At 39.6% G+C, this 15,149-nt stretch overlaps 1 long non-coding RNA gene across 1 annotated transcript; it reads left to right on the plus strand.

The window, feature by feature from the left end:
* Positions 1–11,610: 11,610 nt before the first annotated feature.
* On the plus strand, positions 11,611–12,533 carry LOC143364023 (uncharacterized). Its single transcript, XR_013083962.1, has 3 exons — positions 11,611–11,639; positions 11,995–12,120; positions 12,445–12,533. It is a non-coding gene; the product is annotated as an uncharacterized LOC143364023 (long non-coding RNA).
* Positions 12,534–15,149: the final 2,616 nt, after the last annotated feature.

Here is a 15,149-nt window from a genome sequence, read left to right on the forward strand (position 1 = left end):
ACTACCTCGTAACGTAACTTTTAACACAGTACAACGATTTCCAAACTGTTCCTAACATATACTCTGAATTTCTGGCACGTTCAATGTTTGTTACGTTGTTTCGTAGAACAATAGCTTGAAATCGCTACAGTGGCGCGAAAACGATGGTTAATTTCTCGCTAGTACATGTGCGGAAATTCGGATATGCTCAAAGACAATTTTAACAAAATTTAACATTTAGCATCCTGTTGCTCTGAAATAACGATTAACTCCACTAAAATCAGTACTCGACATGCTACAAAACTATTTACATGAAACTCTATATCACTTAATGCAGAATAAATATTTGCTAGGGTAGACGACATGTTCGATTATGCTTGACGCACTAAATTTAATGTTTTCAGATTGTAAGTATCATATGCGAGTAATAAAAATAAAATCAATACAAAGAAAAATTTGTAAATCACATACGCCATTGTTCTTGTTCCTATGTTCATTATTGAAAATTTCTGTAGGTAACGGAAGACACAATTTGTTAAAAATAATAACAGTCCCTTGGAGGCTCTGACCACAGCAAATTTAGTAGAGTTAACGTTAGGTCATTAAGTAAGCAGAAACTTCGAATTCAAGCTTTGATATGAAATGTTCTAACAATGCTGCGACGAATGCAAATAGTTAGTAATAGCAAAGGAATAGCAAATAATTAATAATTGGTACAGGACGATGCACGTTATCCGATCTAGATTTTTATTTCTTACATCGAGTTTCGTAAAAATTCAGATCCACCTTGCCTAAAAAGTACACCTTTTTGCTAGCTTTTGCTATATTCAATTCATCTTTTTCGGAGAAAAGAAGATTTTTCTTCCATTTACATTAATCTTCGACCGTGATTAGCTCTGCTTGTCAGGGGCATGTAATCCCGGTTAAAAATAAAATTCAACGAAGCACTTAGTTCATGTGACCGCGAACTAAGTGCTCCAGAAATGCGGCTAATACTATTTGCTGGCAGAACTGTTGTAATAGCAAGAGTGGTACGATGAATTTGTCACTGGTACGTGCAGCATGGGTCGTGTCGCGTAGTTCATCTCCTGATGTCGTCCATAACTGTATTAGCCACCATCTAAATGACTCTGAGCTGCCACTCTGGACATCATTCATATATGTATAGTGCTATTCAATGTATACAAAATAATTGGGAACAGAACAGAGTTCCATCACAAAATAAGTGTCATCTCCCGAGAGATCAATACATTTCTGTCCCGAAATTTTGATTCGTTTGTGCATCGACTGAAGCCGAGATCCTGCAATTTGTGTCGGGAAATCCTAGCCGTCCCTGGCTGTCTGTTGCTCGCGCAGCGTTAACTTTGTAGCGGCCATCGGCACGTACAATAAAACAGTTGGTGTGCAAATGGTCGGGTCGGTTTGATGAGGCGAGTGACAGTGAAGCTATTCTTGAAAAAGCCGTTTCCAATCCGTGCAATTAGAATGTTTGGACAATACATGTCTCGTACTTTAGAATCTTTTGTTCCGAGCCTCAATAGCAAATGCTAGTATTATAAACGCCCGAGTTTCCGGAGGGTCGCGCCGACCGATGTCCGAGGGAAACCCCGCTCTTATCACGAAACCTCCACGGTCACACCTAACATTCTCGCAAAAGTGCGCCTCAAGTGCAAGGAATGGTAGAGGTAATCAGGCCCAAAAGAGAAAGCTGATTGGACAGCGATTGTTATAGATGCTGTCAAATTAGCGAATTTTTCCGTCAAGGACACGGCCTGCAGAGTTTTAATAAAGGATCGTGAAAAACGCAGAAGCGGAAGGTCTTCAGGCACGTTGAGATACAATGAGCCAAGAACAGGTGTGGAGTAATGCCTGTGTCACAGCAGTGGGACCCTGGACTCTTGACCATCTCGGCTCGGTTTTGTAGAGGGGCGGTCTATTGATCGTCCTGCGAGTGGAATGATTTTTAGTGGGTAAGCGTGACCCGACCATCCGTCATTACCCCCTTTTGGACTGTGCGTAACGCACTTTTTTGACCACTCTATTTATAAAAAAAAAAGACGGTACGTTGAGATACAGGTCTCTCCTGATCAAATAACGTACATTGAAGTCAGTAACTGGTATCAAATTATTGAAAGAACACGCGAACCATAAAGTAACCTCAACTTTAAAATTTCAAGGTTTTCTTTTCAATCAGTTTCTATCTCGGTCGCGGAATCATCGGGTACATATGTTCATTATTTGCAATCGTATAATCCCGTTTCACTCAAGATTTGTGGAAATTATCCGCACAACTTATTTCGGTGAATCTTCTTCGGAAAATAACAAATACTTGACCAATTGTGACACCAGTCGGCGACGAGCGGACAAAACAGTCCAACGCGAAAAGAGTCCAACCGTGTACCATTATGCTACCTAATAAACCACACTGCAAACGAATCCCAACATTTATTCACCCGTGATCCCATATGTAATTAATGTAAGAGCAGTATTTTTAATTAACCACTTTATTGTCAGAAGAGTAGGTCGATAAATACAATACAACGAGACGATTACACCAAATAGTTCGCGCGCCGAAATAATATACAAGAAGATCTAATCCGTGTTCCGTATTCGTATTCCGTGTTCGTAGCCGTTTATCGTTATCGTGATTAAATCGTATCGGATCGTGTCGTATCGTATCGTTCGTCTAAACCGTGTGCTCGTTCTTTCGCGACTCCCCGTCGCCGCGCGGACGCGTCCTTTTATTCGCGCCTTCGTCGAACGTTCTCGATCTTTTCCTACGCGATTTGGACGTTAGGGTAAATGGCCTAACGTCCGCCGCTCGTTCTCGCGGTCGCTACCGTTTGTTGTCCGGGCGGTCACAACACCGTCGCCGCTCACGCAGACGCGCGCACACATGCTCGCAGGAGAGTTCGGCGGCCTCGTTTGGGCGTTTTTATGCCTGTTTATGTGTCTTCCGTGGTCGCGAACTCTCCTTTCCGCGTCTGCCTCCTACATTAATTCCATGAGTTTTTCGTCCTCGTGTATTCATTCCATGACATGTAGATGCTGTCGTGCAAACACGGCTGGCGGCCGGAATCAAATCAATACAGCAATACACATCCCTTATTGTGGTGCGTTCCCTGTATACGTTTCTGGAATGTCGGATGTATTATTCAATGTATCTCTGCGGAAACCGTCATCCTGAATTGACATATTCGGCGGCGAATCGGGAACCTAGCCGTACGACGCGACAGCCGATTTGTCGAGTCCTGATAAAGAACAGCCTCGACCAAACCGATGACTCCTTATGAATCCATATTGTGACTCAACTGCCCAGCTCCAACACTTCTAACTTCCCGAGAACTTCGAACAGTTGAACTTACAGCACCGTCTTTGGTAGGCGAGTACCATAATTAGAGATATAAGGAGATGCCTAACTGCCTCTGATTGCGAGTTGTTACTTGGGATGCTCTGAATTTTGAAGCGGTATCAACTACTTCAAATTTGAGTATGTTCGTCTCAATAGGTGAGATCAGTTCAAAACTGAATTGATTGCTTCAAATGGTTTGAATTAAAAAATTTGGAACAATGCCATTTCACTTGAATTTAAAATTATTAATTTGAGCAGAACAAATTTTAAAATAGATCTGATTGGTTCGAAATGGGTGTAGTTCTTTTGAATGCAAATGTGATAAGGGCGCATAAGGTCTCACACTGAAATATCGTACCTTTCACCAATGGAAGTCATAATACCCACTTGCGAAGCAATGTACACACAGTTTGAATGTCAATATTATAAGAATAAACACTGGTGGAGGGGCAGGTACCATGTAACTTTGATAAGTTGTTGATTCGATACCTGCATTCAAATGCATGCAAATAGTTGGGTTCTACGCATACTTTAACATAAATAGGATTATTTACTAATATTTCAAATTCTATTCTATCCAGCTTTGAAGAACAACACGATGAGCTACATCGTGGCGAATCCAGCGGACTCGCTGGAAAAAATATTTAAAATACTATTTCAAACAGTATAGATTAATGTGTTTCAAATCAAATGCTACTTTAAATAGAACGAAAAATTTCGGCAAATAAAATATTTTTATTTTGATAACCAGATACATAACATACAATATTTTAATGTTGTATTTCAAATATGTACAGTCGAGTCGGTATTTAAGTTGACGCGGTCGAATTCGGAGTACGCGATGCTGTTTTTTTTAATATGGTTTGTACTTGACTTTACTGGTGTTCTGCTTCTGTTTACGGTAAGCATGGGTAGTGTGACAGTCAATTGTAGAGTTTCAACATGAAAGAATCGCGGAAAGTGTAGTAATTACAAATTTCTAAAATTCTTGTCAAATTTTCGCCAGACGGAAAGTAAGTTGACGCAAACAAATTTTTTACTTTTAATACAAATTCATGAGTACAATTACTTATTAATTATATTAGTATACGTGGCTGATTATAAAATATTTTTAGCATGTAATATCTATAATAATGGAAAGGAGCGAACGCTTCGTGGCCGCGGAAAGGGGCAGTTCTCCGATCTCCCCTGATATGGGGCGCCTACACCACCCTCGTCGAGGCTCCGTTGCAAGTGGCAGGACCGCCAAATTAAATGTCGGCTGTTCGACAGGGGCCTTCGTCCCGCGTCGTCGCCTCCGGGTTGTCTGGCCTGTGTGTGGCGTCACCATTCTCCGAATTGACCGGTGCACCGGATTTCTCGTATTGACCATGGTACGTCGATGGATGGTCCCGCGAAGCGAGGCGCCCTTCGGTATAGTCGGGAGGTTTGTTGGTGCCTTTAGGAAGTCCCTGAAAATTCGATCTAGGATCGATCCGGAAGTTCCTCGGGAAGCGCTTCCTGACCTATCGAGCCGTCGTACTATTCGCGATAACGTTATTCTCAACAGTCCGGTCCTTCCGCTCTTTTGCTCGAAGCGGTAAAGTGACGTCGCAATTTTTGCAACGTCACAATCTATATCTTGTCCAATGAGACGAGGCAGTAGACGTAAGCATAGCCAGTCGAGTGGGACAGAGTTGAGGTTATCCTTCTGTGACGTTGCAAAATTTGCGACGTCACTTTCTCGCACAGAGCGGAAAATCGGAAGGACCGGGCTGCCGAGAATGGCGTTATCGCGAATAATACGACTGCTGGAAGGGTTAGAAAGCGCTCTCCGAGGAACTTCCGGATCGATCTTAGATCGAATTTTGATAGATTTCGCTCGCGCGGAGCATGGCCAGGTTTCAGGAACGTACTAACGGCACCAACATGCCTCCCGACGATACCGAAGGGCGCCTTGCTTCGCGGGACCATCCATCGACGAACCGTGGCCACTACGAAAAATCCTGTGTACATGTTAATTTAAAGAATGGAGACGCCACACACGGGCCAGACAACCCGGAGGCGACGACGCGGGACAAAGGCCCCTGTCGTGCATGGAACATTCCTTTTCACGGTCCTGTTGCCGCCTCACCTAGTCACTTGCAAAGGGGTCTAGGTGTGGGCGGTATAGGCGTCCCATAAAGGGGGAGATCCCAGATCGACCCCGCCGGCCGCGAAGAGCGGCCGTCATGATTTTTCGTCTGTGGTCCCGGGTCCGAAGACCAGTCGAGGACCTGCGTTCTCGGATTTTCGCGTGCGTAGCGCGCCCCATTAGGAAAAGTCGGGACTAGGGCTTAGGGTGGGGATAACGAGGACCCCGTCGTCGCGTTACCGTCCAGCGAAGGATCACTGTTGTGGTAGCTTCCGTCACAGACGAGGTATAAGGATAGACCTATCATCCAATGCATTTTCGTGTCCAACGTTTTTGGGGTCACGTAACCCCTGTTACGAATGGAGACGTTCTCCACGTTTATTTCGATTAGAATTTCTAATCTCTTTTCTGAGAACGAAAAGCGTCCCAACAGGCCCCTTTTATTAACGAAAGATACTGTATGCCTTCTTTATACCAAAATCTCTAGACACTCCCTTCTGGCATCCGTTAATCAATATTCTGATAGGAAATAGCCCGGATAACCTTCATTAACCCCTTTTAACGAAAATCTAACTGAGGCCTGCTTTTCATTAGAAATGACAAAAAATGTGACTGTGACCCTACGTGACATTAAATCTTAAACAGAGTACCCCTTTCATTTTCAAGGTATATAAACCCGTTCATTTTCATCCTCTTCGGTTAGTCGAGAAGCGGTTCAGTTGAGATTCAGAAACGGTTCCGTAACGTTATAGTAATCGTGCAGTCACGTCGCGTTACAGAGTCAAGTCTAGTGAGATCGGGTTAAAGTCCCTTTCGAATCATAACCTTATAACCTTATAGATTCCGTTAGTTCGGTATATATTCTATTTGGCATTCAACAATCGCCATCTAACCCCGCATTGCCAGTGCGTCAACACCGTGCAACATAGGTAAACAATTCCTCTAATTGTACATTTATTATATTCGTTCGCGACACAAACAACAACACTTGTAGTAATTTCAATTCAGAATACATTGTCTTGTTTGTTAACTCGCGTACCCTTAATTATTGCCTAAAATCCTAATATAATAATTGAACGTTCCCACACGATACAATCTAACCGCTCGGATTGTATCAATTAAATTATATAGAAGTTACGAGGCTCCTCGATTTCGCATCGAGTGCGTCCACGAAATTATACCATCCTAGGCGGATCCCCGATTTCGCATTGGGTTCTTCCGCATCCTAGCAGCTCCCTGATTTCGCATCAGGTGCGTCCGCGCTCTTATACAACCTCCTTTCGTATCGGGTTCTCCGCGTGTTCCCTAGTGACTCCTCGATTTCGCATCGGGTGCGTCTGCGTTTGACACCAACCTCCCAGAGGTTCCCTGATTTCGCATCAGGTGCGTCCTCGACGTCAACTATCCTAGCGGCTCCTCGATTCCGTATCGGGTGCGTCCGCGTACCTAACTAACAATTGAAACCATATTCCTGGGGTAAAAATCCCCTCGCCGGCCTCACGCGTCGCTAATAGCCCTGGCTCGTAACACCCCATTACCATTTTCGTGTCACATCCTGTATTACCAACTGGAACTAAAATCTGCTGACAGCGTCGTTAGTGGTAGGAATTAAAATTAAAAATAACTATATATATAGTCACTGCAGTCTCGCGAATACAATAGAATATTGTTTTCTAAAACGCTTTAACGATTTCAAATACTAATTTCGGTTATGATTAGTTAAACTTTATGTTGGGTATAAATAACAAATGAATGAAACTGTACGTACAATACAGAATATGTTTAACTGCAAAATTCGAAATGTTGTAAACAGCCAAATATTAATATGTACTTTATAAATGTAACGTATACGCGAATAAATTAATTGTTCAGAACTGTATTGTTATTGTTATAGGATGACATCATTTTGTTCCTATTATTAATTAACTACATTGCTTTGAACAGTAATTATTATATAAATATTTTTTAAATGGTTTTTATGAAAATTTTCATGAACATTACAAGACAAATGTTTTAATAACTTACTAAAAACTACAAAGCCAAGCTTTCAACGTAACTTGGTTATATATAAATAACCTTTTGCAATTTTGAAATTTGAACACCAATTATTTCTATATTTGTTAACAATAAATAAAAGATTCGTCTTAACATCAGCTACAACAATATGTAATAAAAAATGCTTAGTTTTATATTTACTTAAAAAATTAAGATGACCATAATTTTTTATCAAAAAAATTTTTTTCTATTGGGATTTATAGATAACTGAGTATCGATTAACTTTTGTTGGAAACATTATTCTGCCAGATTATCCGAAATGTTTAAAACATCCCCAGATGGCTTCTTTTGGGTCACTGAGATCTTGGTTGGTGGCCCGTCGAGAAATTTTCCGAGTGTGGTACTCGCGAAATGATCGTAATTCCTTATGCGTTGCTTCCTGGGTATCTTCTGAAAGATTTCCGATGGATAATAGGATGCTTTCTACCACATCAGCACCTTGTATGAGCACTTTGTGTACAGTTACCAATATACAATACCATGGATATAAATTCATTCCCCGATGCTCTGTGTGCAACTCGTGCTATGTACTCCAACTCTTCCGGGGTGTACTGCGTCAACAGGCTTTCTATTTGCCTGCGATTTATCATGTCACTTGCCTCAGAAAACCCTTTTTTTGGTCGTCCACCTTCACTGCGTCCTTCAAATTCAAACAGTGGTTGTTCAAACCAATCGGGCCATTTTAAAAGAAATCTGTCAACATCGCGTTCGTTGTTCTTCCATTTTTTTTTACTAAATTGATAGAAAATTGTTTAATTATTTTTCTAACAAAATCTTCTGACGTCTATCAAAATTTTCAAAATTACATGTCTGAGCCACATATTCATAAATTGAATTTTGGACACCAACACTACTAGACGCACAGACGTTATTTCTATCTAGAAGAAATTGAAAGATGTCCCTCCCTACAAACAATCAATATTAATGTAGAATACTTTGCACAAGTGTTCATTAGATTTATCTAAGAATTTCGCAGTATTTCGTTCGTAAACAAATTTATTTGAAGAGAGAAGTCAACCTTTTGTCCGAATTGACCGTTCTATGTAAGTGCTTATGAATCAACGGCTATCGCCATTGTATATTGTTTTGAAAGAAGTCAAAGGGCAGTTAGAACCTCGTGTACGAAGAAGTGTGTTCACGGCAGCTAATGTCCACATTGAAGCTTCCACATCGGGTAAACTAACGAAAGAATTATTTAGAACGTGGTTGACTGATGTATTTCTCCCATCTGCTCCAGAAAATTCTGTTTTACTTCTTGATTCATGGAATGTATATAACGACGAGATCATACGTAACGCCCTGCCAGAGGGCCGATCTTCCGATCTTGCAATATTATTAAATATTGATATCAATCTACACGCAAGAGATAATATTATTAAACTACACTCATTAATCCACAACCAATTATCAGCTGCGCGTTATAAACGGCTGTTTCAATATGCTTGGTTCCGCAGTGGATATATAGAAGAGCGGCCAGGAGAATTTGAAAATCCCGTAGAGTTCTGCTTTACAAAATTAGATGGTCTAACGTGTTTCCATTGCTCAAATGTAGTTGTACTCAAATGTTCTTGGTGCAAAGAACATTTATGTTTTTCTCATTTCATCCTTGAGTATCATTATTGCCAGAATTATGTAGAATAATCTTTGCGGATAGCTCTTCTTTCAAAATCAGATCTTTTCAGAGCTACCACAAACGACGAGGGAAACTCCAGCTTCGAGGATTCACAGTTTAAAAAGGCTGCAGGTATATTTTGACCGAAGGCCCAACGATTGCGGAATTTCACAGGCGAATTGGCTATAAAAGTCGGTACCCTTACTCCGCCGCACAGTGGTCTGAGAGCGGCTAAAACTCCATATTTTCAAGTGTCTTATAAAATGAAATTTGTTATATTTTTTACTAGTAGGGGATTAAATCAAAACGTTTCAAGGATGAATCAAATTCGGCAATTCCATAAAAATGAATTAAATTCGGCCATGCTAAGCATACCTAGGTTTCAGAATGAACTCAAGCGCATGTTTTAAGAAACCGTATGCGCCTGTAAAAATAGAAATAAGAAAAATATTTTTTTTCCTGACTTACTTCGAGTACTAAGACTCGGAAACAATCGTGGAAACTATTTATTTTTAATTTCTTCGAGTAGTTTTACATGTAATGCCATTAAACGTGGAAAAGAGTGTTAATGAAGTTTAAAAAGTGATATCTCTCTTGCGCCAACGTGTGCCAACGTGCGCATGCTAAAAACACGTTTGTAGATGTTTAAGTAAATAATAAATCCAAAATTATACTGCGGCAACCTGCGGCTTCGCGTTTTACCTCATGAAATGTCGGTGAAAAACGTGGTGTCCCGGGTGAGGTCAGGTTTTTAGTGAGTCTAGGTACGCCAAAAATCTGCTACCTGAGCCCCACACTACCCCATTCTGGGATGTGCGTAAGGCATTTTCCTCCTCTTACTTAAAGAAAAAAAGTATACCTTTTTCGTGTAAATAATAAGCTTAATTAAAATTTAAATAACCGTTACCTCTATATCATAAATTTTCATTAAATCATGTACATAAGCGTATTCTTCTTATTTCATTTTATTTTAAATTACATAAAACTATTATTATTTAAATTAAGTAGTATTTTTTTATGGAGAGGAATTATTTTTTATCATTTTTAAATGATGAAAGTTATGTAATTACTCCGCCTATAATTGAATACTAAGGGGTCTACACATCATATGGGTCATTGCAAATGGTTTCAACTATTAACTGGAAAAAAAATTTTCCAAAAAAAGTTGTTTAACATTAAGTAATATGGACTAACCTGAAGCCCCTTTGCGTCACGCTCATTTTTTATTTATGGAGGAATACAAAAAATCCTTTGAAAAGCTTCGATCTGGAACTAATCGTTTTGGCAAGTTATAATATTGATCTAGCTTTGTGCAAAAAATCACGAGATACTTCGAGATGCTTTCGTCGCAATTTAAGTTCAAATATCAACTTTCGGAATTTCCAAGAAAGAATCGCGCGGAAGTCACGATTATTTGATGTTTCAGGTGAAATTTTTAAGGGATACATATCAGATAATAAAAAAAATGACATTCATACATATAAAAAAATATTTAATAACAATTTTGTATGTTAAATAAACAAAGTTTTCGTTCACTGGACCACCGGACCGACCAACAGCCTACAATGTATGTTTTTGTATGTTTTTAATCAGAACAATATTGTTAAGACGAATGAGTTGTAGAGCTTGTTCCGATCGAAATGAATCCAAACACGACATCATTTGGACTGTCTTTAATGAGATTGTAATTTTTATCGTAAAATTACGTATCAGTGAAACTTGTTCGATTACACTCGAATTTGACCTCATTTTCATCAGGAAAATCCCCTCCATTCGCTCGTCACAATTTTATGAGGATATATTGAAAAATCTAAAAGTTTAAACTTTCATTCGTGCGCGATTCTCCATCCGCTTACATTGTATGTCGTCAGTGGTCGCTGGGTCTTTGATGCTCGGCGCTCGGCAAAAGTTATTCGAAGATTTATTCGAAGCCTTCGAATAAAAGATACAGATAAAAGATGAAAAAATTATTCGAAGTTCGAATAAATCCGCTTCGAATAAAAAAAATGATCTTTATTCGTCGGATAAATTCTCGTCGAATAAAATTATTTATTCGATACTCGTCGAATAAAGATAATTTTTTTATTCGAACCTTCGAATAACGAATAAAAATTTTTTTATCTTTTATTCGTTATTCGAAATTTTTATTTAGATAAATATTTTGCCCAACTCTGTGTCCTCGTTACAGCATTCGAACGCGCCTCCGAAAATTATTCGAAGTCGAATAAACCGCCGAATAAAGACAGTTGAAAATGGACATGTGGCGGCCTGGGCATCGAGCAGCAAGGAGCACGCCGACTAACCGCCATCTGCCGCCAACACATATTGTATACGCGGCGGCGACCCTCCTCGAGAAGCTACAGAAAAACACGCGAAGATCGGTTCCGAGGGCGGTCGCCGTTTGTTAAACAATCGACTGGCGACACAAACAATTGGACAGTGGAAGGAATGCCATCGAACATTCGCTCGCTCGCGTCGGCCAGTAGTCACGTCAGAGCAGCCATTCTTGTCAGTGCCGTGTGTTGCGAGTACGTATTATGGCGATTAGGTTTGAAGTATACATTTTGATTAGTTTTCTCGAAAACAGGCCATTTGTTCGCACAGTACGGCGGTCCCTTTATTTTCCGAGATATTCGCAAAAACTGTCTATTTTGATGTAAAATTCTGCCTATTTTGAATGACCGAATTTGTTCTTTAGGGGGGGGGGGGCGGGTTCTTTGGTTAAAATGTACAAGGAGATTTTTATTATCCACCCTATGAAATTATCGAGTCGATGTTCTCCCATTTTGCAATCAAATTCACAGAAGTTATTTATTCATGATCACTATAAGTTGTTTCTATATATGTATTCATTGAGTGATACATGTTATTACTTATTTCCAGTGTTTTCAAATGGGTGAGGTTGGCCAACGGATGCAATGCTGGTTCGCTCTTTACCTCACCCACTGGTTCCTCGGTCACCCCAGGGTCTCATGTTTCCATTTCAACGGTTAAGAAGTAATTTTGCAGGTATTTCCTCATTATTTCTTTATCAATGTTTTAATTTGAATAGATTTTGTTTTCTTGAACTTGGAATTTATGGGATATAGGTCGTAGGGATTGGTATTTTCTTATGACTTCTGTGAAATATATTCTTTACGTTCCTTGAGTTTTAGCGCCTTATATATATATATATACATTAATATATGAAGGGAGGTATGAAATTATTGAGTCGAAGTGGTCAATGTTTTTTCACTTTGCAATCAAATTCACAGAAGTTATTTACTCATGATCACTATAAGTTGTTTCTATATATGTATTCATTGAGTGATACATGTTATTATTTATTTTCAGTGTTTTCAAATGGGTGAGGTTCGCCAACGGATGCAGTGCTGGTTTGCTCTTTACCTCACGGACTGGTTCCTCGATCACCCCAGGGCCTCATGTTTCGTTTTCAACGGTTAAGGGGGCCGGCAGGCATTTGGCCTTGACTGTCACGCTATGTTACGCTATGCCTTTTTTTCTAGACATTTTACGTCGTAAATAAGTAAGTAATCAATTAAAAATGCATACCTCCGTGTTTGTACATGTCTTTGCTATGTCTGTATAGAGCCCTTTTTTCGATACGAACACTAAATCTCGCGAAATTAAGAGAATCTCTCAGCGGCAGCCATCTTGTGACGTCATACTTGCTTCAGAATTCGAATTTTCTTCCGAATATTACAAATTACTCCACGATGAGGTAGAAATTCGCAATTTGGGCTCTATACAGACATAGATTGGACTTTTAGGAAACACAATTGACCACTTCTAAACTGCTCATTGCAATATTGAAGCGATAGTTTGAAAAGGTTTGACCCATGCATACGTATATGGATTTCAAACCCTGCCGGCCCCCTTAAGAAGTAATTTTGCAGGTATTTTCTCAATATTTCTTTATCAATGTTTTATTTGAATAGATCTTGTTTTCTTGAATTTGGAATTTATGGGATATGGGTCTTAAGGATTGGTATTTCTTTCTGACTTCTGTGAAATATATTCTTTACGTTCCTTGAGTTTTAGCGCCTTATATATATACATTAATATATGAAGCGAGGTATGAAATCATCGAGTCAAAGTGGTCAATGTTCTTGAACTTTGCAGTCAAATTCACGGAAGTAATTTATTCATGATATACTATTGTATATGTATCCATTGAGTTCATCAACGTTGAATGAAGTCTTCACAAGTGCAAGTATTTCAGGTACAGACAATTTTTAATTGCACCGCAAACGATCCCTTCATTTATTCTCAATTTGTCCCTACAATTTATTTTCCTTACCGCGTGGAGTAGCTTGAAAACTTCACCTTCTGCCGTTGGATACATGTTATTATTTATTTTCAGTGTTTTCAAATGGGTGAGGTTCGCCAACGGATGCAGTGCTGGTTCGCTCTTTACCTCACGGACTGGTTCCTCGGTCACCCCAGGGCCTCATGTTTCGTTTTCAACGGTTAAAAAGTAATTTTGCAGGTATTTTCTCATTATTTCTTTATCAATGTTTTAATTTGAATAGATCTTGTTCTCTTGAATTTGGAATTTATGGGATATAGGTCTTAGGGATTGGTATTTCCTTATGACTTCTGTGAAATATATTCTTTACGTTCCTTGAGTTTTAGCGCCTTATATATATATACATTAATATATGAAGCGAGTTATAGAAGACGCGTTATAACTGTTCGGTTCGAGATTTCTTAAATGGTACTTGGTGATTCGCGATATATGTTTATTTCGGAGAGTTCGTCTCGTCCGTCTGCCTGTTCGATTTGTTTTCTAATCTGTCTTGTCGTGTCCTGTCTGTCGTCAGTTCGGTTTTATCGTGATTGGATGATTTTGGATTTAGGTGGGAAAATATAGTGTTTTGTAATTGGACGTGGGTGCATTGGGAGGAGTTTTGAGTTGATGGGAGTGGGAGACTGTCAGGGATTCCTGGTTTTGTCTTCGTTCGTCAATGGCGTGATTTATTACTGTTTTTCGTTCGTCGTTTCGTTAGTTTGGTCGCATGGTGCTGTTCATCTGTCGGGGTCGGGATTGTCGAATTGCGGTGGTCGTAAACTAATTTTCTTGGTCGTTTATAGCTATTTGGCACGTTTTTAATGGGACATCCCTTTCAGGTATGTTCCTTTGTCGCCTGGAGGAACGGTGCGGTACGACCTTCGGTGTTGCCGTCGCAACATGCCGGCCCCCTTGAATGACTCTGTTCAACTCCTTCGATGGTCTATATCAATTCGTCTATATGGTAATGAAATTTACAATGAATCTACCTTGCCTCTTATGTGTATATATATATATATATATATATACAGGGTGAGTCACCAAACGTTAGCACCTCGAATATCTTTGTTGTTTCTAAAGATAGGTAAAATATGGTAAGGACAAAGTTGAATGGTACAATGGGGCTGACACGATGCAAAAAAAATTTTGTTTTTATGTCATTTTTTGGAGATATCAAGGTCACCTTGACTTTTTTAAATGGAACCACCCTTTTTTAAACACCTACAATGATAGTCCCTTTCATTAGGAATTCAGTGACTATAATTAGTCCAAGGTCATTCAAGGTCAAGGACAGAAAAAACGTATAAAACTAAAATATGGAAGCAGAATACCTGTATTTTATAAATGTTCGAAATGATGGCCGTCTCCGTCCATACATTGTTGTAAACGAGCTCTGAAGGAATGTTGAACTGTGATAAGTGTATCCGACGTGATATTCGTACATGCTGTGATGATACGCTGACGCATATCTTCAACTGTTGTTGGAGCATCCGTGTACACGGTATCTTTTAGCAGACCCCATAAAAAGAAATCCAGTGGATTTAAATCAGGCGAACGTGCTGGCCATGAAACTGTTCCGCCTCATCCAATCCATCGGTTTGGATATCGAGAATACAACGTTTCTCTTGCTACTCGTGCATAATGAGCAGGACAAGCGTCATGTTGGTACCACATATCGTAGCGATTTTGTAAAGGGACATCTTCTAACAAAATTGGCAGATCTTCTTGCAAAAATTGAGCGTATTTC

This window comes from Halictus rubicundus, unplaced genomic scaffold (genome assembly GCF_050948215.1).
Source record: "Halictus rubicundus isolate RS-2024b unplaced genomic scaffold, iyHalRubi1_principal scaffold0214, whole genome shotgun sequence".
In the NCBI taxonomy this organism is placed as follows: Eukaryota; Metazoa; Arthropoda; class Insecta; order Hymenoptera; family Halictidae; genus Halictus; species Halictus rubicundus.